At 45.5% G+C, this 26,407-nt stretch overlaps 1 long non-coding RNA gene across 1 annotated transcript; it reads right to left on the reverse strand.

Moving 5' to 3' along the window:
* Positions 1-2,006: 2,006 nt before the first annotated feature.
* Positions 2,007-3,669, reverse strand: LOC149367409 (uncharacterized). The gene is made up of 3 exons (XR_016287038.1): positions 3,587-3,669; positions 3,434-3,517; positions 2,007-2,180 (listed from the first exon to the last, which is right to left on the reverse strand). It is a non-coding gene; the product is annotated as an uncharacterized LOC149367409 (long non-coding RNA).
* Positions 3,670-26,407: the final 22,738 nt, after the last annotated feature.

The raw sequence follows: 26,407 nt of genomic DNA on the forward strand, positions 1-26,407 counted from the left end.
TTGACATTCGAACACTGCATTGAGAGGATGCTGTAGTAATTGCATTTCTAGCTGTTGTGTTTGCGTTTCGGTAGGCCGGCTGTAGTATTTTCGAAGTTGAGCCTAGCTATCTTGCATGTGTGTTCCTTTTCCTAATTATATTTATTGTTCAGTCTGTTTAAATGTACTTTTGCAGTGCGCAATTCTGAAATGTGCATTTTTTTCTCTTTCTGGGAAAATTGTGAAGGTTTGGTTTGGTTTATTGGGGTTTAACATCCCAAAGTGACTCAGGCTATGAGAGACGCCGTAGTGAAGGGCTCTGAAAATTCTGACCACCTGTGGTTCCTTAACGTGCACTGACATCGCACAGCACACGGGACTCTAGAATTTTGCCTTCATGAAAATTTGACCCCTGCGGCCAGGATCGAACCTGCATCTTTTGGGTCAGCCAAGCGCCGTAACCACTGAGCCACTGCGGCGGGAAAGTTGTGAAGGAGCACCTCTTACCTTGACTTTGTCTGTAGTCTACTTGATGCGTATAAAATGTACTTGCAGACTTTTTTCAAATGCTGACAAATTCTATGTGAAGGGTGCTATGTGTATATGTACACATTTTGATCCATTTATTCATGTTCATGATAATATATGTGTGAAGGATGTATGCAGATTCACTGTAAAATTAATTTGTGCAATTACATGTATTCCATTTATAATGCTGACAAACCGTGCGATAAGGATGCATGTTTCTTTTTTCACTGTATAGAGTATTATGTGTTCTTCGTGTTCTTTTCTTTGTGTTTAGTGATGTCTGTAGTACAAAATACAAGTGGAAGTGAGGTTTTTCATGTCCCTTGCAAGACCCCTTAAAACAAACCACACTGTCTCTGTATATTTTGTTTGCAGGGCTTGCATACAAGATGATGCACGCAAGAGTCTTTATTTCACTCGTTTTCTGAGGACTTCTTTTTTTTCTTTTTTTTTTGAAGGGATCTTATTTATTTATTAGTACCTCAAAGGCCCACTAGGGGCATACATGAGGGGTGGGCATACATATCATTGAAGAAAAAAATCAGTGATGATTTTTTCTCACAACATAGCAGCCTTGAAGAGGAAGCTGTTTATGGGTGTACTTCTTCTAGGCAGGTTTCTTCAACACCATATTCATACTGATGCTGTAATCAGGCCAAACTGGTGAATGCACCTCTCTGAACCATGTGCTGCTTCTGCGTACTGTAGAGAGAGCTTTGGGTTATAGCTTGGTTACTTTGGTTTATCAAATGTAAGTTTGCCTAGTTGCCATTCCTTCAACATGCATTACAGTATTTTTTTTAGAGTAGTCTGTGTTTTGCTCGACTAAAAATACCATAGGTGAGACAATTACGAAACTTGATCAAGAAGAGAATGGTTGCCTTGTGTGGTCACAATGCTCCGATAATGCCAGAAAAAGCATCACAGTACTGGCATTATACAAATATTTACCTCACTGAAAAGACTGGTACCCTTCATTACTGTCACGTCAGCCGCACTGCACGTGGGCAGGGTAAGAAACTACCAATATCCATTGTGGAATGTGTGTATGTGGTATGTATGTGTGAAGATTAAGTATGTATGTGAGACGACAACTTGGGAAAGAACCAGCGTTAGCCAGGCCTGGGGGTTTGCATCACAGATGGTTTGTATCACGGAGAAAAAGTGCTGTTTTCTTGAATTATACATCTATTTACAGGGCCCAGATAGGATTGAATGGCACGCTTATTTTTTGGTGAAATAAATTACTACAATAACATGCACTGTCCTAACATAAATATTGACAAGGTAATGAGTGAAACAAGAAATATGCATAAAGCTGTGTGACACATTCGAGGAAGCCCTAGCAAAAAAAATCAGAATTCACTGCTACAATAAAAAGTGAAAAATACAAATGATATGTCAGCGCCTCTCTGCTTTAGTAGTCATCATCAGTGTGGGCCTTTTTTTCTAATGCAGTTACCAATTTTTCCAGTAAACTCAGTTTCTGCCTCTCAATTTCCATCCTTTCCTCATGTCTTTTTTGTTGTTTTTCATTCTGTTTGGCAAGGGTTTTTTCGAATATGTCACACAACTTTTCTGCGCTGTCTTTCCGTGCTCTCTTTTTCTTCGGTGGGGCTTCTGGAACGCTTTCTTCACACCTACTCGGCCCTTCTTGTGTGTCCTCTGTGACACTGAAAAGCGAAAACAAAGAATTTGTTACTTCCTTCACACAGCATTTCATATGGCAGCAATGGTGAAAAAGACTCGCATTTTCTGCTGGGTTGCTGAACTGGCAATTGCACCTTTTAAGTTGGAAACAATGCATTTCCACGTGGAAACTGAATTTTGGCTGGAATGGCATCTGTTTCTAGCTGGAATATTGGACTGAAAATCATGTTCAGGTGAAAAATTTACCATTCTAGTTGGCTTCAGCTGGAGCTACACCAGTGGGATTAATTACCTTCCATTTCCTGCTGGAGGATATCACCTCAGCTTGGCATTCAGCTGGAAATTTCTTTTTTCAGATGTAACTGGTAACCCTCATCAATGTCTGTTGAGTCTGCATATTAATCTGGATTGGTCAAGTTGGTGTCTCATGTTGAATGCCGTAGCACTAGATACTTCATAAATGCCTGCAGTAATCAGTTATGCACACACAACGAGTGGCGTTTTGAGTTTAACTGTATAACTTTGCAGCACCAGTTCACTGCATTTCGGAGTTGCAATAAATTTCCCTAGGAATTTTATTTGCAGCCTGTTGAATGTTTCAGCCATTCGTTAATGAATCATACTCTAACTTAAGTGTCATTATTCCTTTCCGTTCATTTCTGTCGCAGACATATATAAGAAGCGCATATCCTAATTGAGACCTGATGGTACCACAGAAAGTAGTTCCTTTCAATGCTACGACACGATGTTCCAATTGCATAAACTTTTGTTCCTGGCTAATGCAGTTATATAATAAACTTTTGGAGCCACCTTGATAGCCATGCACCTTCCTTATCTAATAAAAGGCTTTCACCTCAACTTTTGGTGCACATCAACACACATTATTCACCAAATATGTAACCAAGCAAGGTGAGCTGTAAGGTTCATACATGTATTGTTTAAACGGTAAGTAAAAATCATACTTCTACGACTTCCAGCTTTAACTTAGACATTAGACCTGAAGGCACATATGCACAATGTAACCAAGAGCTTGTTCATGAATTAATGCAGAATGAACTGGACACCAGTGGATTGTCTAACATAAAGGTGATATCTGAGATGAAACCTATGTATCAGCTAGAACTACGTCCATGATTAATTAATAGATACTAAAAACAGACAATTTAAACAAAATTCATATATCTATAACTGTTCAATGGTACAACAGTATGCAACATCGCATTTATATACCATTCTGTTCGAACCATGTTTTGATCGTGAACTGAAAGATACGTACTCTGTGCTTGACTGCATGCGGCCGGGCCCTGCCAAGAAAATTGGTCGCACACTGTGTTGTCTTTCAAGGATTTCTGCCAGTTCACTGCGTAAAAATACATATGCTATGAAGACTGCAGGCACTCTATGAGGCTTGCGCATGCTTTACACCTACCGCTCGTAGCTACATGTCCGTCTTCCCCTTCCGGACTTGTCATTGTGGTCCTTAGTTCTCCTGTACGTCCGCTCCAGGGTCTTCCACTTGTTTTCAGCCTGGAGAGGAGTGACAGTGCCTGCTGGGAACTGTGCGTTCACATGCACTGCCACATCCTCCCACGTACTGCCTTTTTTGTGTGGAAGACCCTGGCGCCATCACAAGTTTGGGCCTGCATATATGAACAGGGTACCATGTAGTTACTGTATCTGTATACATATAAAGTGCTCACGAAAACAGCTTAGAAGCACGAACTGCTGCTGGAACATTGCGCCAATATTACCTTTTTAGGTTGCATTAGCGTGGCTACAAGGACCTCCTTTGGCAATGTCCTCCTTCCTTACACAATCTCTGCTCTTATTGCTTTCCCTTTCTCAATGACGCGTCCCTTTATGTTCGTAGCCACGCTCGCTCCCGTGTGCCACCCGCGCGCATATGCTCAGCTTGCGACGAAAAGTTGGCTTCTCTTCCTAGCTAAGAAGCCTAGTAGTTGAGGTTGCTGTACGTGTAAGAGTAGTGAAAAAAAAGACCACTATATCCGTACCATTTGCTTCCCATTATGTGTTCTGAAGCAACCAGTGGGGGTAAAAAAAGAACGCGTTTAAATTCGTGCACAATTACAGTAATTTCGTCAACAAAAGCAAAAAAAAAACGATTTTTTTTTTCAAAACTTAACATCAAATTTCAATTCAAAGGTGGTGCGCGAGGAATTTACTGGCATCTATTATCATCGATAACCGATGAAGACAGATTTTAAGCATAATACAAAAAACTGCGCGACGTACGTTTATCAGCTGATATCGCATATGCATCGAAACACTTCGATGTGATATGCATGCGCTATAAGCTGCCAAACGTACGCTGCCAAGTTTTTTTTGCGATGAGTACTGCTGCTCAGCATACTCAGCTCGCATGCATGAACGTGCAGTCCATCGCGGCACAGAAATGAGCCGGTGCGGTGCATTATATTAAACTTCACCAGATCGACGTGCGTGTACGCGTATTATGCGCGCATATCGCGTATACGAACGTTTATTGGAAACGTTTAGTCTCACTAGGTCTCATATGACCAGAAAATTCTCTTACCTTCACGAGCTCTATTAGTAAGGTGGTCTTGGCAGGTGTCCATAGCTCCTCTTCAGGTGGCGGCGCGGCTGGAAGGACCGGAGCAGACGCCTGCAAGACTCCCGATGTCGCACTGCGCTCGACGTGAAGCCCAGCGTTTTCATGTTCGATGAGGATAGGCTCGCCGACTGCACACACACACACACACACAAAATTCGTGGCGCAAACGGGCAAATCATCAAATGTGTTGATATCCTACAGTCTTTTTGTTTTTGCAACAAATTGAGACCGCCGGCAGTCTGTAATCTAGAGCAGAAAAAAAGTTCATATACTCACCATCGGTAATATAAACGACCTTATTCTCGTGGAAAATAAGTTGTCCATCTTCCGTGATGCACGGCCGCGCCTGCAGTTCGCTGCCGTCTTCCGCACGTATATTTATGACGCGGTTTATTGAGGCGAGGATCCGTCGCGGTCACGGCTGCCGTTTCAAATATGGCGTAGCGTCTTCAAAACCCCCGCCTCTTTTCTGTCGTCTGTCACGCGTAAAAATCGCAGTGTAAAAAGTGTAGTTTGCAAACTACACTTTTTGTTAAAAAAATGCGTTCGTGTAGGTGGGCGGAGCTACACTATTTCTACACTGGCAAAAAAAAATGACTTTTTGATACACTGGCTACACTAGTATAGCCAGTGTAGGTAAAAAAAAATGGCCCTAATAACTTCTTTAGAAATCAACCAGCAAAGATAAAACAAACACGGGTGTATTCCTTACACTTCAAGGGATCTAAAAATATATAGTTTTATAGGTCAAAACTAAGTATTCGAAGCGCGGGAGCAATTTTCTATCCTTAACTGATAGAAAAGGCCTAGTTGGGAGGCCGTTTGTTTACATCACAAAATTGCCTCTAACTTTGGAAAACATTGGTCTAAAGGGATAAATAAGATATCAAAATGATCGGAAAGACGGCGCGATTAAGATACAAACAGTTTACGCTGATTAGACAGGGTACAAAAGATCAAAAAAACACGTTTTTTGTGTTCAGCACATGGCTATGTGTTTTGTTGACATACAAGTAAGATAGCAAAACTTATAATTTAAAAACTACGGGACCAATTAAGCTCAAATTTGATACAGAGATGCGCTAGACCTTTATAAAGGAGGACTGCGAAACGTTTTCACTCACTCTGAAGGAATTCCAGGTGAAAAAGGATAAAAACTCTCCAGCGAGCTCCAGGCTGCCCTCACGGCCAGGAAACGCTGATGATGATAGTACTAGATAGGGACAGAGTAGATTGAAACCCTAGGCAACGTTCTTATGATGAATTCCAATCGCAGGTCCGGAGCGGTCTGCGCGCTCTGTGACAGAGCGCCTGAATCCGGCGGAGAGCGCGTGACCTGAAATATTGCGATTGGAGTACACTTGGTCTGGCCAGAGCATGTAGGTGGCGCTCGCGAACTGCTCGAGGAAGTACCCGCCATCCCTTGCGCCGCGCTTTCCGCGTGCGCGTCGTCTGCTTTTCGAGCGTAGCTGCAAGAGGGGAAAACTACTCCCGCTGCCTTTTGAGGTGGAGGTAACGCCTGAAGTATATGCTGTGCTGTCAGCAATGTTCGCACATCCAAGCGCGGACCATTTTCAGTCTTCCTGAGCAGAGCTGTAACTGTACGGCTTTGAGTTTGTGATAACATCGGTGCACATTACATGTTTTCAAGTTTAGTTTACACGTCGTCATGCAGTCCACTACATCATTTGTATCAGGAAGTCGTACTATGCTTCATTAAAATCGCTTCGTACAGGCGCGGCCATAAGTAAACGGAGCACGCTATTGCGTTCGAAGCACAATCACGCTTTCTCTATTGGTAATGAAGAAGCGTTGTTTGTCTACAAGAAAGCCCACCAACCTCCGCTACCAGCATGCGCGCACCACTGCTAGAAATTTCAATTACGTGACGCGTGAAAAATATTCGAAGACAGTTGCGTGCTCCGTTTACTTTTGTCCGCGCCTGTACATTTCAGCTCACGCAAGCAGCTGCAGTGAGGGCTTGGCAGTCAAGGTAACTTTGGCGGGCTTTTTTTAAATAAATAAAGCAATATACATAATTAAGATTGCAAGTACTCTCTTTGTTTGCATTCGCAATATACACGTGTATCGAATTCTTTACAGGAGCGGCTGGGGAAAGCCAAAGAAACAGTACTCGCGGTGAGTGTACACATTATTTCGCATGAAAAGAAAAGGCTACAAAGCGTTTCCTAACTACCCTTGGAGCCCGTACTTCGTAGCCGTTCCGGCTCTTTTAGGAAACGTTTGAAAATATGCCTATCCTGGTGCCGGTTTTCCTTTATTTCATTGCTTTTATGCGAAGCATATTGCTAGAGCTACCACTCACGCCATCGCCGTGGGACCCCCACGTGACACCGTGACGTCACACCACGTGACATCGGATGAGAGAGCCGGCCTCTACCTCGCGCCGTCGCCGTGGGAGCCCTAGCCGTCACACCCGCGCATTCCCGCGCATTTCGAACGCGCGTTCACACTCGGTGTAGGTGAAACGCTCGCTCCACCGGGCAGGCAGACGCGGCTTCCGTGGCAATCCAGGCGCTCACCCAACGCGCGTCTCGGGGTTAGTCGGCGTTCCGCTGTAGCCATGCCGTTGTCTTCCCCCATGACGAAGGCTTATAGTGGTTGTATTAAAATGACCAAGTATTCAACCAAGGAAAGCCATGTATTACCAAGCCTAGCCACTAATATGCTTCGTATTCCCTAGGCTTAGCCAAGCTGAGCCTCAGCAATTTTTTTTATTGTCTACCTTGCATTGTTTTCTAGGTTCTTACGGTTAAGCCGCGCTCTTTCCGTGCAGTGTTTGTACAAAGGTGATTCGTTCGTTTCGGGTAAATGAAAATATGCGCACAAATTTTACCAACTAATTTAAACAGCGTATTTTAGACCTCACGGAACTGTACAGATTGAACTGAAAAAAAAAACTGGAAGGAGCAATATCCCGTTCCGAAGCGACATATAGGCTATGACGGACGTGTAGTGCATGGGTCCGGATTAATTTAGACCACCAGGGGTTCTGTAACGTGCGCTGACACCGCACAGCCCACAGGCGTTTTTGCATTCCGCCTCCATCGGAATGCGAGGCTGGGATAGAGCACGCGACCTTGAGTTCAGTAGCAAAAGGCACTGCGAGGGGTGACAGAGAGAAATGGCAAGCAGGACAGGCGAGAAGTGGGGGTACATCCCTTTTTTTTTTGGTATCTGTTCCTTGGGGGGAGTTTTCTCGCTCGCTTGCAGGGCGATCGGGACGGTTCAGATGGGGAGCTCCGGGGACATTTTCAAAGAAACCGCAATCTCGGTCCTGACCGGGGTGCACCGAGAGCGCTTTTCGGACGAGGGTGCGCCCTTCTCCCACCCTCTGCTTGGCGTGGATGTTTTTGTTTTGTTTATTTCCCTCTTGGTGACCGTATACTAGATTGCAGAGTCTTCAAGGAACCGTCGCACACATTCCCTCTGTTTCCACTTGTGCCTGTTTCAACGCCTCGTACATTTCGCAGTTTTTCATGCATGCATTTCTTATTTTCTTTCCATCTCAAGGTTCCGAGTGGACAAGCGGCGAGACAGGACTGATGCTGGACTATTATGCACAGTACTTCCCTCAGATCGGACCAATGAAAAAATTTAAAAACAAAAAATAGATGTTTGCTGCCATCGGAAGAAGGATTTCAGACACATTAGGCACAATTCGGACGGGAGAACAGTGCTGCAGCCGATACAAAACCATCCTGAAAAGAAAAAGTGCGACCAGCCAGCAGAACCGAAAACCCCGGAACTCTCCCTGCGACGTTCCTTTCGAGGATGAGCTAGCGAAAATTACATGGACGGATGACAGCTTAGATCCAGAAGAAATTAGAGACAGCTGCGGAATTATCTACAAAAAAATCTAAATCAAGCGACACAGAAAGCACCCAAGAGGCACTCTCCGCAGCGGACGCACCTACAGCCGAAGAAAGAGAGAGAGAGAGAAAAAAGAACTGCTGCACCAAGGGCAAACAGTGCCAGGATGCTAGAGGTGAAAGCATTTTTCCAGCAAATGGAAACTTTAATGGAGAAAAAGGAGCAGAAAAGGAGTGAGAGAGAAGCGGAAAAAAGGCGACAGCGGGAAGAAAAAAAAGTAGGGGTGTGCGAATATTCGAAATTTTCGAATATAATTCCAATATTATATTTTTAGTATTCGAATTCGATTCGAAATCCAAGTATTCGTGTTGTCTCGAATATTCGACCCGACGCGAATATTCGTATCTAGCCGAATATTCAATGTGAGCACCGGCGTTCATTTCGGTCCGCAAGCCCTATTGACAGACATAACAACAAGGCGGCGCCCAGAGCAATGCGCATTCCTTCCTCCAAGGGCCATGCCGTCGCTGACTGCGCTGGTGAGCTTCTTTGTGGCTATACCTGCGAAGCTGGTATAGTCAGAGCTGTGCACGAAGTACCTCGCAATACGTGCCAGTTCAGTGCCAAGTGAGAGGGCATTTTCTGTGGCTGGAGGAGTCGTTTCAGCCAGAACGGAACTACTTCTGCCTGACCATGTGGAGCAGCGGGTTTTCCTTCACGACAACCTTTCATGTTCATCCCAGCAACGCGCGTTCGTGCTGATGGCAAGCTAGCCTTAATAAATGCTGTGTACCAGCCATCTTCTCTGATATTTCCACTCTTCTAAGAATAATGCTCGAGACTGATACTTTTTGTGCAGCCACACACACCTTTTGTGTTCATTTAATCATCGATAGTTGAACTGTGATGTTCTTTGGTGCTCAAATCAATGTTTTGTAGTGGTTAAATGCGTCTGTCCTTGATTATTCGATATTCGATTCGATATTCGGAGCCAAGTATTCGTATTTGATTCGTATTCGAAGAATTTGATATTCGCACACCCCTAGAAAAAAGCGTTCAAAGAAGAAGTGCGCAAGGAGCGAGCGCGGCGCCGTGAAGAAAAAATGGCATTGCTGAAACGCGTGCTTGGAGTTCAGGATGAAGACATGTAGTGAAGGAAAATAAAGTTTTTGTAAAAAGAAATAGTGTTTCGATATATGATACAAAGGTCAATTGCTGCATTCGATCAAATTGAAAATCAAAGACGGTACGCATGAAAAACTTTTAATGGGGGTCTAAAATGCTGTTACACAAAAGAAATTGAAATGCTGCAATAAATGCACTTCTATATACTGAAGGTCACTTTTTTCATGGCATGAGGGCCAAGTTAGGACATCTGAAAGTCAAACTTATTTTCAACATCAAACGTCCGCTAGACAGGTGTGATGTTGAGGGGGGGGGGGGGGGGGGGGGCAAGCAAAAAGCCTGAAAAAGGCTTGACAGGGCCTGCACCCCGTTGCAGATGGCGGAGCGACGCAGAAACCGACATGATAAGAAAAAAAAGGCAAGCACATTCTTACTTCATGTACAACAAACAGAAGAACAAAGATACATCAAAGCAGGAATTACAGTGCAAGTAGCAGAGATACAAGAAAGGCGAGAAATATAAGAATAAAAGATACAAAAAATACAATACAAAAAATACAAAACAAGAATACCAGATACAAGAAAGGCAGTAAAGGCTAGTTACAAGACAAGGGATAGCTATGAAATTCTAGGAAATTGAAAACTCGCAAAAAATACATATAGAAATAAAAATCACAGAAGTGCGGCAAGAAGTTTGAGAGCACATTGATTACGAGTGAGCGATATGGGCACCATTTAATACACTTGGTAAGGTGTAGCGTAGCTTCTGGCGACCGTAATTGGTTTGTGTATATGGTAACTGCCATTGTTCTGTTCCCCTTGTATTATAAGCAGCGTGCCGTAATTTCATTTTTGGGGCGGAATAAGACTGCCTTCGTTTTAGAGACGTTTATAAGTAATGAGTTTACCATGCTCCAGTCTGCTAACAGCGGAAGTACATCATTGGCTTTAGATTCAATCGCAGTCAAACTAGGCCCTGGAAAGAACATACTGGTGTCATCGGCACATATGATAAATTTAGTATCGTCGTTAATGTTAACAATGTCATTTACATAGATATTGAATAGCAATGGCCCGAGAATACTGCCTTGTGGGACGCCACTCCCGAGACCAGAAAAATTAGATGTGTACGCGTGTATTTGTACTAGCTGCTGTCGATTATTTAAGTAACTGTGCAAAAGTTTCACGAATTTGCCGCGAAATCCGTAGTGTTCTAACTTAGTTGTGAGAGTAGTATGACTAATTCGGTCAAAAGCCTTCGAGAAATCCACAAATATTCCTAGCACGTAATATTCATGTTCGAAAGAGTCCAGGCTAATTTCTTTTTGCTTTAGTAATGCTGTCTCGGTTTTCACTTTCTGGCTGTCATCATTTCTTGGAAGACTTTCTCGCGCTTCAGTTCTCCTAACTTGCGTAAGGACACCTCTTCAGCAGTTTCTCCTTCGCTGTCAGCGTCCCCTGCTGCGCGCATCCACTGAACATCTGCGGGCAGGTCTTCTGGCTCATCTGGCAGTATGTCTCCCGAGTCAATGCACAAGTTGTGGAGGATGCAGCACACCGTAATAAATTTGTTTAGCCAGCTGACAGTGCGAAGCTCGAGAGAAATTAATTGCCGGAATCGTTTTTTGAGAATTCCGAAAGCGTTTTCAATTAGAACCCTGGTTGCTGAAAATTTGGCGTTAAAATCCTTGTGCTGCTTGGAAAGTCCCCCATAATCCCGGAATGGTGTCAGCAAGTACTGACGTACCGGCTATGCTGCGTCCGCCAAAACATGGTGATTTCCGCTTGACATACTGCCGGCAGCTTTCTGTAAAGTGAAGATTTCCGGAAAACCCTCAAGTCATGTGTTTTCCTTGAGCAGCCTACGCAAGTGTCAAGAAACCGTCGCTTGTCGTCGCAGACCGCCTGCAGTGTCAATGATAATTGGTGGTGTCTGTTGCAGTAGGTTGATGCCACTTTGTTGCTAGGGCACTGAATTTTGACGTACGTCCCATCCAGGCAACCGACTACGCCTGGAACTCCAGAAACCTGCGCAAAAAAGTAAATAACAAAAGTAGCGGCTGCAACCAAACGCACACAAAAATGCCGAAAAGGGTTGCATGACTATATATATATATATATATATATATATATATATATATATATAGAGAGAGAGAGAGAGAGAGAGAAACATTTTTTTACCTACACTGGCTACACTAGTGTAGCCATTGTATGATAATTTTATGATGCACTTGCTACACCAGTGCAGCCGGTGTAGGTAAAAAACATCGCCATATATATATATATATATATATATATATATATATATATATATATATATATATATATATATAGAGAGAGAGAGAGAGAGAGAGAGAGAGAGACAGACAGACAGAGAGGAGAAACCGGGAACCAAATAAAGCAAGTAGAAAACAACAGCATCATTGGAAAATGTTAGCATCACTGACCTTCTCAAAGTCTTGCGACAGTTTGTTGAGGTCGGAGGGGAAAGTTATTACAGTTGGTCCCAACGTTAGTGCGTAGTCCGCCACCCTAATCAGCATTCGGTGCACAGAGCTTTCGGCAACACCAAAAAGTGTTGTGACTTCCCTCATTGAAGTTTTGTTTGCAGCATACCTGCGCAGTAACAAAAACGAATGAAAAAAAAATAATCAAAAGTATAGGCACCTCCGGTCCGTCCTTGTCAGTCCTGCGCTACAACCTACAACCATGAACCAACAATCGCGAATTTCAACGTTAGTGCAGTATGAACGAATGTACGAAATATCCCCGTTACTTTGATTTCTCTCATTGTTGAATGTTCATTGGAAGCATGCAAAAAATATTCACAAAGCAAACGGGAACAATTAACTCCCCAAATGAAGCAAAGAATGTGCACTTCACTTGTTTTTGCTGGCACACCGCCCTGGGTATTTGATGGGCAGAAGGCGGATGTGGCAAAACCGGCAATCAGCCAGTAAACCACAGATAGTGGCAATCTGAAGTGCCTCTGGAACTGTAATTTTGCAGAACCATGAAACAGTTACACATCATTCTGCTTCAAAGGTCGCATGCCATTATTCATGCGGTATATGGCTTACCTCTTCGGGTGAATACTTGTGCACCACGTCTTCAACGAATCCGCCAATTTTTGGCCGTTTTTCAGGAATCCTGAATATGTGCTGGAAAGCGGCCTTGCAGGCGAAGTTTTCCGAATCGCTTTCCGAGCTGGAATCTTCAGAAGAGGAAGAATGTGCGCTGCTACTGCTCTCCGACTCGCTGTCTTCAAGCAGAGCGAGCGCCAGTGCGCGATTCACTTTTGGCTGTTTTGACTCCATACCGGCGGATGCTGATCGTCTGGTACGGCGCGCGGAGCCGTCGCGGCGGGCGCGCCAAGCCGCCGGAAATGGAGGGCGCAGCTAGCGCCGCTACCGTGTACTAGAATCAAAGTGGTGGTTTCGCGCACAAGATCCGGGTAATCCCAGCATTCCATGCGCGGTTTGTTTGTTTTTTTCCCGCCGTTTGAATGTGTGGCGCGCGTTTTTTGCGCTCCTGCTGGACGCGTCGCCCGGGTATCATGGATCACGCCAGTCACTTTTGGGATGCCAGCCCGACAGTCGGAGAACTAGTGTAGAACATGTACTCGGGAGTGCCGGAAACGCAAGGTACGTGTTCATTTTACTAAATTTATGGTCTCTCCGCTGGCTCTCACAGATGTAAACACTGAGCAGTGCGAACGTGGAGTCGCCGCTGCAGTTGTTTATCGGCAAAGGGCCTGGCATTTTCTCTGTAGACGTCACGTGTATCGACCGCAAGGCGGTTTCTTTTTAAAATCAGCATTCATTACTCACGAACTGAACAATTCTAATTAGTGGGGAAGGCAGAACGACGATCGTTTCAAACCATGTGCCATTCTCACGCGTTGCGCCAGTAGTTGGGCGCCGCTGTTCTGCTGGTATTGTGGAGTCCACTGTCTGTGTGTTGCAAAAAAATTATTCAGTGAACAAGTTAGGGATAATAGAGGCAGCATTTTGGTAAGCAGAAGCTGCAGTTACCGCAGCGAGCTGTACCACAGTATGTTCTGCAAGGAGGCACCTGTCAGCCGTGTAACGAAGCGTTTCATTAATCTGCGCGAACGCTGCTACGAAATTGAAATTGCATAATAGGACATCATGTTGACTGATTTCGAACATTATTGCATTTCAGACCTATCCGGTGTTTGTTGCACGGACTCGGACAGTCAGTTTGGGGCAGCACCTAGTCAAGGTGAGGTTGTCATCTCGTTGCGAGCAATAAATACATACAGTAAACTGTGGTGAGTGAAGTGCAATGTATTGCTGAAGACATCAAGTGGCTGTGAACTGTGCGGATAGCATTTTATTACATGCACATGTTTATGTGTATCTAGTGCTTCATAGTTATTTCATCTGCATTCAAAACTCACACATATTTTTCTTTTGTTTTGCAGAAAAATGTCAAGGCGCAAAACCTAATAGCCGTGGTAAGTTAGCGCCTTGATGGATCTTCATTATCATCAGCCTGACTTCGCCCACTGCAGGGCAGAGTCCTCTCCCATGTCTGTTCAATTAACCCTGTCCTTTGCCAGCTGCGGCCACTGTATCCCCGCAAACTTGTTAATCTCATCCACCCACTTACCTTGCTGCCTCCCCTTGCTGCGCTCGCCTTCTCTTGGAATCCACTCCGCTACCCTTAAGGCCAGCGGTTATTTTGCCTTCGCATTACATGCCCTGCCCAAGCCCACTTCTTCCTCATGATTTCGACTAGGATGCCATTAAGCCATGCTTGTTCCCTCATCCACTCTTCCCTCTTCCTGTTCCCTAACTTTACACCCATCATTTTCCTTTCCATAGCTCACAGTGTTGTCTTAAATTTAATTGATGCATTTTCGTTAGCCTCCACGTTTCTGTCCCATAGGTGAGTACCGGTAAGATACAGCTGTTGTATACTTTTATCTTGAGGGATATTCGTTAAACTGCCATTCATGATCTGCAAGAACGTGCCATATGTGCTCCACCCCATTCGTATTCTTCTAGTTATTTCCCTCGCATGATCCGAATCAGCGGTCACTGCCTGCCCTAAGTAGACCTTATTCCCTTACCCCTTTCAGCGCCTCGCTACCAATAGTAAACGGGTGCTCCATTGCGAGACTGTTGAACATTACTTTGGCTTTCTGCATGTTATTTTTAAAACCTACCTTTCTTCTCTGCGTGTCTAACTTATTAATCATGCTTTCCAGTTTCATCTCCTGACAGACTTTGCAATATCATCAGCGAGTTGTAGATTACTTAGGTATGCTCCATTAATTGTTATCCCCAACTGCTCCCCCCCTCCAGGCCTCGAAATACCTATTGTGAACAGGCGGTGGATAGCATTGGTGGGATCGTGTCTCCCTACCTGACGCCCTTCCTTATTGGAATTTTATTGCTGGCTTTATGGAGGAACTGCAATATACCACACATAAAGTATAGTCATGTGTTTTTCATGTTTGCAGGCCAAGGCTGTGAGTGGACGGCAGGGGAACAAAGCTACTGCTGGACTATTACGAACAGTATTTTCCACGAGTAGGGCCAATGAAGAAGTTTAGGAACAAAAAAGAAATGTTTTTAAAAATTGCGGCGAACCTAAAGGAAATCCTTGGAGTGGACAGGACCGCCGAGCAATGCACAACGCGCTACAAAACAGTAATGAAACGGAAAAGAAGCGCAACAGAGCAGAATAACAGGTCGGGCAACTCCCCAACGCCTGTGCCTTTTGAAGATGAAACCGAAAAAATACGCTGGCTCGATGACAGCTTAGAGCCAGCAGAGCTGCGTGACAGCTATGGCGTAATATCAAAGAAGTCAAGAAAGACACCCCCTCCAGCACAGCAACACAGCCAGCAGAAAGCGCAACTGCTGGCACTTCCAGTGATGCTGTGTTCGAGGACTGGCAGCCCATCCCGCCTCATGTCTCTGCAGGTTCTTCCGAGGGCCAGGGAAGCGGTAAAACTGCACGAGCGTCAAGTGCACGAGCACAGGAGCTTAAGATTTTTTTTTGAAGAAATGGAGCGGCTGCAAGACAGAAAAGAACAACAGAAGGCTGCTCGTGAAGAGCAAAGAAGGGTGCGGCATGAAGAAAGAAAAGAATACAAAGAACAGCTAAGAAAGGAAAGGGCTGAGCGGCACAAAGAAAAATTGAAACTGTTTAAGCGTGCACTCGGATTATCCGAGGAGGATGAGTAGACCAGGAAGTTTGGAGCGGTTGTGATGTGTGCAATGTGTGTAAGGTGAATATACAGCGCAAGGCACAAGACAAGGGACAGGAACAGTAAAAGACACACACGGGCGCCCGTGTATGTCTTTCAGTGTTCCTGTCCCTTGTCGTGTGCCTTGCGCTGCATATTTACCATGCAGAACCGACTAGCCCGGCAATCCACTCTAGTCAGTATGTGTAAATAAAACAGATTTTCTCCTGCAAACACAGCTCTCTTACACCGCATACTGCTGTACTCATTCATTTGTATTTAGTCCAGTTCTACTGTTTGAAGTGAGAAAAAGTGCACTGTATGTAACAGCAAAGAGCAATTAGAATGAACATAGATATTTATTAAGCAAACAAGGGAAGGGGATGAGGGGCTCGTTATAAATATGACAGAAGCCAACAGCCACAGAAACCAAGGGGCACAGGGGATTTTTTTTAGTTATTTATTTTGTGGTGTTGATCAATTTAGAATATTACTGAATATGTTATCGTTTAAAGATAACTGATTAGAAAAGCAGAAGAAAAAACAACCACCTGCCGCTGGTGGGATCCGAACCCACGACCTCCGAATTACGCGTCCGGTGCTCTACCTCTGAGCTACGGCGACGGCTGTCAATTCTTCTGCTTTCGGGGGTATTTTATGTTTACAAGTAACCTAACCTTGAGAGTGTTCATCAGCGCCACCCACGTTCATAAGCGGCGGACGTAGAACGTCCTGACTTACCGCAGGTGTGACGTAGAACGTCATCGAACGGAGAGGGTGGAAGCTGCGTGAGAACCCTCTTCTGCTTCCTAAGGCGTCAAGGCTGCCAGAATCGAGGCCCTCGCTAAGCAATTAAGCAAACAAGGGAAGGGGATGAGGGGCTCGTTATAAATATGACAGAAGCCAACAGCCACAGAAACCAAGGGGCACAGGGGATTTTTTTTAGTTATTTATTTTGTGGTGTTGATCAATTTAGAATATTACTGAATATGTTCTCGTTTAAAGATAACTGATTAGAAAAGCAGAAGAAAAAACAACCACCTGCCGCCGGTGGGATCCGAACCCACGACCTCCGAATTACGCGTCCGGTGCTCTACCTCTGAGCTACGGCGACGGCTGTCAATTCTTCTGCTTTCGGGGGTATTTTATGTTTACAAGTAACCTAACCTTGAGAGTGTTCATCAGCGCCACCCACGTTCATAAGCGGCGGACGTAGAACGTCCTGACTTACCGCAGGTGTGACGTAGAACGTCATCGAACGGAGAGGGTGGAAGCTGCGTGAGAACCCTCTTATGCTTCCTAAGGCGTCAAGGCTGCCAGAATCGAGGCCCTCGCTAAGCAATTAAGCAAACAAGGGAAGGGGATGAGGGGCTCGTTATAAATATGACAGAAGCCAACAGCCACAGAAGCCAAGGGGCACAGGGGATTTTTTTTTAGTTATTTATTTTGTGGTGTTGATCAATTTAGAATATTACTGAATATGTTATCGTTTAAAGATAACTGATTAGAAAAGCAGAAGAAAAAACAACCACCTGCCGCCGGTGGGATCCGAACCCACGACCTCCGAATTACGCGTCTTCTGCTTTTCTAATCAGTTATCTTTAAACGATAACATATTCAGTAATATTCTAAATTGATCAACAGCACAAAATAAATAACTAAAAAAAAATCCCCTGTGCCCCTTGGTTTCTGTGGCTGTTGGCTTCTGTCATATTTATAACGAGCCCCTCATCCCCTTCCCTTGTTTGCTTAATTGCTTAGCGAGGGCCTCGATTCTGGCAGCCTTGACGCCTTAGGAAGCATAAGAGGGTTCTCACGCAGCTTCCACCCTCTCCGTTCGATGACGTTCTACGTCACACCTGCGGTAAGTCAGGACGTTCTACGTCCGCCGCTTCTGAACGTGGGTGGCGCTGATGAACACTCTCAAGGTTAGGTTACTTGTAAACATAAAATACCCCCGAAAGCAGAAGAATTGACAGCCGTCGCCGTAGCTCAGATGTAGAGCACCGGACGCGTAATTCGGAGGTCGTGGGTTCGGATCCCACCGGCGGCAGGTGGTTGTTTTTTCTTCTGCTTTTCTAATCAGTTATCTTTAAACGATAACATATTCAGTAATATTCTAAATTGATCAACACCACAAAATAAATAACTAAAAAAAAATCCCCTGTGCCCCTTGGTTTCTGTGGCTGTTGGCTTCTATCATAGATATTTATTTACACTCCTTACACACCTGCGATTTTCAAGTGCTTGTTAGTACACTACTACTGCTTTTTGGAGCACTGCTCCCACAACCATGTTCCTCTTAATACCTCCCAATAAGCGCAGCAAAACTTCTTTGGCAGTCTCGTCCAGGTCATCGGTGCACGACTCTCGATGCCACTCAATGTTTTGAGGTGTAACAGCATCATTTGATTCTTCTGGCTCCAAGTCTCCATAATTGATGCACAAATTATGCAGTACATAACAGGCAACTTATTGAGCCACTCTAGAGTACGGAGCTCAAGGTACATCAGTTGTCGGAGCCTTTTCTTTAGGTTACTAAAACTGTTCTCTATTGGCACTCTTGTTGCAGAAAATTTTTTGTGTAAGTCTCTGTGTGCCTTTGGCAATGCCCCATAGTCTCTGAAGGGAGTGAGAAGGTACGGCCTGAGGGAATAGGCCGCATCTCCGAGCAGGTGGTAAGTGTTGTCATTGCACAGTCTGGGGAGTTTCTTCGGAAGTGGTGAAAGCGTGAAGATTCGAGAGTCGTGAATTTTGCTGGAACATCCAATGAAGGTGTCCACAAATCGTCTTTTAAGGCGAAAGCCTTTAATGTCTCATCGTTGTAAGCAGCAGTTGTCGACAGAGAATGTCACGCTTTTCAGTTGGTCGAAACGGTCGTGACGTCACAGTGCGCCAATTTCAAACGGGACCAATTGTACTTTGGCTAGTAACCATGCAACCAATTGAAGGGGCCATATAGTGATGCTCCAAGTAAGTGGGACTGAACTTAGTTAATTGCTTAATCACCCAATTAGCCTAATTAACTTCTCTAGTCAGGCCATATAAATAAATCAAACCTAGTAAGAAATTGGTCGAGCTCGGGAATCGAACCCCGGTCTTCGGAGTGCGAGACGAGCATGCTATCCACTCCGCCATTCCAGCTCGATGGTTTGGAATGAACAAAGGCACGTCTAGTGAATACGGTGTCTTCGCTCACTGCCATCCTCCCCCCTTCCCTTCCGGCGAGGTTTAGGTGTCCACCGAGATATGAGAGAGAAATACATTTCCTTTCCTCAAAAACCAATTTACCGACGAGCGAGGCGTAGAACCGAATGGGCGATGGCGTTGTACGGACTCCCTGGCAGCGTTGCAAGACGCTCTCGCGTTCCACTCTTAGAGGCGAAGCTTAACATCTTAACCACACATCAGTCACCACACTTTAGGTCAAAAAAGTGCACCCCCGCCCCCCTGAAGTTTGACGGGTGTCCACCGAGATATGTGAGACAGTTACTGCGTAATTTTCTTTCCTCAAATACAATTTTCATTTTATTCATTACGGGCCATCTTCGTCTTTCTTCTTTCACTCCCACTTCCTCCGTTCCTCTACGGTGCGGTTCAGGTGTCCACCGAGATGACAGAGATTTACTGCGCCATTTCCTTTCCTCAAAAACCGTTGCGTTGAAACGGCAAGGCATCGCGCCGAACGGGTGGTGGCGTTCCGTGGACTCCCTGGCAGCGCTACAACACGCTGTCGCGTTACACTCCTAAGGGCGAAGCTTAAGCTTAAGCTTAATTAGCAGTTAATTAGTATTCAGGCATTAATCAGTAATTAACCATTAATTAGTGATTTGTCATCACTTAGTAATTAGTACTCAATTACATGTGACGCCACCAGTGCCACAGAAGCACTGAAAGTGGTGCGGAAAACGCTTTCGCCTCTACGCACTTTAGACAGTCAAAGTGCCCCCTGAATATTTTGTGGTCACAAACAGCTTGAAGGGTGAATGAGAGGTAATGGTGCCTGTTGAGTAGGTGGAAGACCTTGTTGTCTGGACACTGGATCTTGACATAAGAGCCGTCTATGCATCCAACAACTCCAAGGATTTCGGACACCTGATGGGAATGAAGTGAAATAATGTTGAAGCCACTGACCCTTGCAGAAACTCGTTCTATAGCAAATATATATATCAGAATCGGTTGGACAAATTTGCATTAAATGTTAATACCAACCTTCTGAAATTCACTGCCAGCTTTTCCATGTCGGAAGGAAACGCCACCACCGCTGGGCCCAGGCTTACGATGAAGTCAGCCACCTGTGTCAGGATTCTATGTACTGAACTTTCCGATAAATGAAAGCGGCTTGCCACCTCCCTCATGCTTGTTTCATTGGCCGCATACCTGTAAATGAATATTGAACGACACTAATTAGCAGGGAACAATATAATACCCGGCTGGAATGCAATGCTTCTGCTATGCAACTTATTAACGCAAAATGGAATTCTGCTCTTTCCTTTTCACTATTTATTCGCAAGACTAAACACTATAACGTTGATATCCCAGCTGCTATAAATACAGTGTATATGGAGTTTCTGTGAACAGCAGCGGTGACATTACAAGAATGGTATACACGTTAACAATGCTTACGCGCTGATCAAATGGGCAAGCAATTATGTAGCGACCGTGAAAGCACTCAACGATGGAAAAGAACGGCATTCGTCCGCAATGCAAACGGTACGCCAGGTAAGGAAAAATCTCTTGACCGGCCACTGTTTTAGGGGTAGAATGCAGGTAGGCCGCAGCCGCCCCGTCATGGTGACAGACGGCCCGTGGAGCGCTACACCATGGCCGTCGAGCAACCCATTCCCGAGGAGATGCAGCCCGCTTATCGCTCGCATCTTCGGTTCACGGTACAGCAATCTCCGCGATCAGGCAATAACGCAGTATTTTAACCAGCGCGAGAAAAGGGCACGACAAACAAGTGCGTAAACATGAGTGAACTCACCAGATGAAAGCCAACACGTGAGTTTCCGCAGATTTCGCTGCCACTCCGCCGTGATTGCTTGAGGGACACGCAGGTGAAGCAGCGAATCTTGCTATAAGTTGGTCCGCTACAGTCCGCGACAGTCGGAAGTGCCTGCGGATCTAAAGGAAAACATGGGATCTCACAAAAAGGCTTTTTTCTTGTTGAATACACGAACCAACGAGCTGTACGGTACCTCGTCGTCCGAGTACCATCGAGTACTGCCCAACGGCGTCTCCGATGAAGCCAACCACTTTAGGCCTCTTGGCGGGCAGGCGAACATTCCATCAAATGCCCGCTTGTACACAGCAGCTCCACACTCGCTGTCAGATTCAGACGAATCTTCAAGGCTGGACTCTGAGCTTTCAGTGCCCGAGTCGGAACTGTCACTTCCGTGAAGCAAAATTAGTACTGCACGGCGCGAAGCAAGATCAGTGCCGTCCACTGTTGACTGGAAAGTGCCCGGCTGTCCCGGCTCGCCCCGCGGCCGCTGCCGGTCGCGACAGGAAGCAGACGCGGCGGAAAATAAAACGTCACGCGAAGTTCCGGTCAAATCTGCCGATTTCGGCGGATCAAGTATCGCTGCTCCACGGAGCGATCCGGGATTTACGCCTGATCCCGATCTGCCATTACAACATACAACTCGCGCTCCCATTTCACCTTTGGAATACGATTGATCCAAACCGAGCAGAAAAGCTTGATCCCGATCTGCCATTGGAATTCAACATTAGACAGTTTCAGTTTCGCAGCTCCCTATACTCGCCGCTTGATGGCGTGCCTATAGTGGACGTCGCTGGAACTAACGGCGCTGCAGTCGCGCTTTTCTACACATCTCGCGCGTCGTCTGCTACACCCTCGTAAAGACGGGCGGCGCCGCGCCCATACCTGCAGGTTAATTATTTTCTTTCCGGCGTGACCAAACAAGAAAATTGCATAAATGCTGTTGGTACGTGTCGCAAAGCTGTTCCGCTTGGAGGGTACAAGGGTACAACCTATGGGGTTGGGGCGAACAATATCTGAAGGAGGCACGCACGATCGGCGCGCTTCGCCTTTTAGGTGTCTATAGTCCCAACCTTCTCAAGCATGGTGGAAGAATATGTTCTCGAGTGTGTCATTGTATATATTATGTTCTTTCTGGCGGTTATAGCACTTCACACTAATCTGTGCAATGAAATAATCTACCGTTTCTTGTGTTCATTAGTTCGAATAATTGAACGAGATATGAATAAGGTAAGACAAACTTGTTTAAATATTTGTACAGCTCTTTAACGGCACATCGTTCGTTAAACTGCGCCATTTTTAAAAACAATTGATGGATCTCTTGAGGAGAAAATTATTTTAAATGTCCAACGCTTCCATGGAAAGAGAAAAAAAAAATCTTGCTTTCTAAAAAGCGTTCCATTAATGGGTGCTTAAAGCAGTTTTGCTCTCTTTCTCGCTGACTGCACTTGAGCAGTTACCAACATTTCAGAGTTCATTTTGCTGGAAAAAAAGTGCATCGTCATGATGACGTAAAACTTGACTTCCTGGCAGTGAGCATGACAACCGACTGCAGGCACAGAGGACTCTTCAAGCTTGTCTAGCACCTCCCAGAACAGGTCGCCAAATACAACGCGTTTCTCAAGGGCTTGTGAACAATGCTCTCTATCTTCTTTATGACTGTGTACAGCCTTAGCGACGGCTCGCGTAGGCATCCTGGCTTGAACGACCTCAGGTCAGTCAAGTGCCTCTGAACAACATCACTTGGGCTGGCGTGTCCAGGAGCAGCCGTCAGCGTGACCTGGTAATCCTTACAATGCACTGCCTTAGTTATCTTCTTATGCACATATCCTGCATGCTAAGTAATAGATCACCATTTCTTCTGGTCCAGCTCTTTCGTATCCATGGTCGCCCAGGTCATCACTTTCACTCGAAAAAGAGCTTATGCTAAGAAGCTTCTTGCATAGTTTTTCTTCCTCAGCATTTCTGAGCTCCGCAGCAGCCTTTGCCTTTTCTCCAAGGCTGTCATGCAGCGACACGAGGACACTTTCAGCAGCTCCAGAACAGTTCCCTTTCACTGCATTCTTCACAGGAGTGAACAGGGACAAAAGCCTATAAATCTGGCTGAACTGTATGATCGTGGGATGGTCATCATCGCCATGGAAAGAGCGAACAATGCCAAAAAATCTCTCAAAAAAAAAGAGAAAGCAGGCGGAAAGTTTGTTAGTGATTGCACCATTTACAACTAAATTTTTTCTTTCGAACAGGCTGCCGCTTATAGGCTGCTGCTTAAGAAAATTGCGCTACGTTCAACGTTTCATCATTATGCATGCGTGTTACCTCCAAGGGATCTTGGTTCAGCTTGGCCCTCAGTAAATAAGGCACACCTGCTTTGTGCAGCTCATCAATTATGTCTAAACCCGACAGCAAGGTCACTCGAAGAGATTCTGTCGTTTGCTGTGAAGCAAAGGAGCATGTTTCGATGTTGGTGGTTATGCTCTGTTTCGTCAAGCAGGTGGAGGAAGTCCTTGATGACCTGCTCGAAGAAATCAATGATTACTGAGTCAACCCTTGAGAAGCAAAAGTGTATATCACGGTAAGAAACAACTTAGAGCCCTCCCACTGACCTCACATTAAGAAAAAGTACCTGAATCATTGGCGAGTTCACTCGGATCCCTTCCGCAGGGTCTTTTGCGTTCAGTGCATCGAAAAGATCGTTCATTTTTCTCGTGAAGGCCTCTGTTCCCTCAGTGTGTTCCAGTCCTTCAACACCCTCTGCCCTGTAGACCTGCAGTCCAATGGCAGTGCTCCGAGTGAACAGCTGCAAGAAAAGTAGTGTTTGATGACACCACTCCCAACACTGAAAGCGTTGAAATTTATACATTTTTGTGCATGTGCCCCTTGTAGCTAACCTGCACAGCAAGCCGCACGTTCATTCTCTGCAGGTTCGTCGGTTGCACATGATGGTTGGTTGGTTGGCCTCAAGTAGAATGGCACGTACCCACTACGGGGGAGTGGCCAAGACACAGGCGGTGAACTGTTGGAATGATTAGTAGTTTTAGAGGAAAAGGAGTATTAATAGGGTATAGGCTGACAGATTGGACGTCGCAACGAAAGGGGTCCTGTTATCTGGGAGATCGAAGATGGGACGACGGCTTTATGTGCAAATTTGAATGCATCATATGGAATAGTTCAATTTTGTATTGACTGAAAGAGAGACAGAAAAAAATAAAAATAAATGAAGTTGTTTGATAATCAGAAAAATGAAAACTAATAGAAAAATAAATAAATAAAGTTAGTATTAGCATGGGAGTCGCTGTGTTTCTAGAAGAAATTTTTGAACTGCACAGCGCGCACTCCTGTTGCTTCGTCCAAGCGAAGTAGCGCCAAAGGAAAGAACAACCTCAGTGGACACAGGCAGACCCAGCTGGTGAAACGGTGAATACTAACTTTATTTATTTATTTTTCTATTTGTTTTCATTTTTCTGAGTATCAAACAGCTTCGTTTTTTATTGTTATTATTATTTTTATTATTATTATCATTATTTTATTATTATTATTTTCCCCCCCACTATGATCGGCTTCAGAACCGGCCTCTCCACTCAAGACATTATGTGGCAAATCCAACACGACATCCTCGATCCGAGACCCATCCGAGCTACACGAACCATCCTAAGCCTAGATGTCAGCAAGGCTTTCGACAACGTGTCACATGCTCTTCCATCCTGGCAAACCTCTCACAAATGAATGTAGGCACTCGCACTTACAACTACATCGCCGACTTTCTTCAGAACCGTACAGCAGAACTTCTCATTGCAGACCTCCACAGCGAGAAGATCACACTAGGCACCCGAGGAACACCACAAGGAGCAGTCCTATCTCCGTTCCTTTTCAACACTACAATGAGAGGCCTCCCTCCGCTCCTGGAAGAAATACCTCTCATTAAACACTCCATATATTCCGATGACATTACCCTGTGGACCAACACTGGCTCTGACGGGGAAATCCAAAACTCCCTCCAAACAGCAATCGATAAAGTACACTCCTTTGTACAGGCGAACGGGCTCACATGCTCCTCCACGAAGTCCGAATTACTAGTCATCAGGGACAGACGAGCTCGCCTGCCCGTCCCCGACCCGCAAGAACCTATTGTGCTTCAAGTCGACACACATCCCATACCTCCGGTCCGCACCATCCGCGTTCTGGGTATGTTAATACCGAACAACACGCAAAACTCTGAGGCCATTCAGCGCCTCCGCACCACAGCCAATCAGATCAACGGCCTTATCCGCCGCATCAGCACCCGCCGCAGAGGTATGAAGGAGGATGACCTCTGTCGGCTCACGCAAACTTCCCTCATTAGCAGGATAGTCTACTCCTACCCCTACTATCACCTCCGTCGGAAGGACGAGGAAGCTGTGAACAGCATTATACGTTCAGCGTACAAAGCGGCACTGGGGCTACCTCAGTACGCCGGCACAGAGCACCTCCTCCAACTCGGCATCTACAACACGCTCACAGAACTCATAGAGGCACACAAGACCGCCCAAATCCACCGCCTCTCCCGCACTAAACACGGGCGGCTCATACTTGACCGTCTCAACATCAACCCCATAGGCGACGAACACCCTAAGACGCCCATTCCGATAGGGGTCTATAGCCGCCTAGTTATAAAACCAATCCCGAAAAACATGCTACCTGGCCGCCATGAAACGCGACGTCAGCTGAAAGCCCAAGCACTAGATGCCACATACCATGCCGACGAACACGCAATATACGTACGAGGTCTGTTAGAAAAGTATCCGACCTTTTGCCGAAGAAAAAAAACTGGCATAACTGGAGCTTTGGAAACCTAATCATCTTCAAAGTAGGCTCCTTGGAGCTCCACGTAGTTCTTCCAGTGGTGCTGCCATTGTTGGAAGTATTCTGAAAAGGCCCTTTTCGGAACGGAGTTTAGCTCAGCTGTCGTTGCAGCCATAATGTCCGCTCTTGTCTGAAATCGCGCTCCTTCCAATGGCCTCTTGATTTTGGGAAACAGCCAGAAGTCACAGGAGGCCATATCAGGAGAGTAAGTACAGCAGTCTGGTTTTTCGCGAAAAAAGTGAGAATTTAGTGCGAGGAATGTGCAGGAGCATTGTCGTGATGGATGCGCCAATTTCCTGTTGACCTCAACTTCGGCCTCTTGCGCCGCACAGCACCCCGCAGGCGACGGAGGACATCCCTGTAGTATTCTTTTAGTCAATGTTTACTTTGTGGGGTGCGTACGCGTGGTGTGCCACACAGAGGGAGTCAAAGAAAGCAGTCAGCATCACTCTGACATTGCTGCACACTTGGCGGGCCTTCTTTGGTCTTGGTGACGTGGAATGCTGCCATTGTGACGACTGGGATTTGGTTTCCGGGTCGTACCTGTACACCCAAGACTCGTCACCAGCTATTATGGTGTTGATGAAGTCGGGGTCACTGTTTGTGGAATCCAGCATATCTTGTGAGACTT

Source organism: Amblyomma mixtum, chromosome 1 (genome assembly GCF_055824585.1).
Source record: "Amblyomma mixtum isolate Tamu chromosome 1, ASM5582458v1, whole genome shotgun sequence".
Classification (NCBI taxonomy): Eukaryota; Metazoa; Arthropoda; class Arachnida; order Ixodida; family Ixodidae; genus Amblyomma; species Amblyomma mixtum.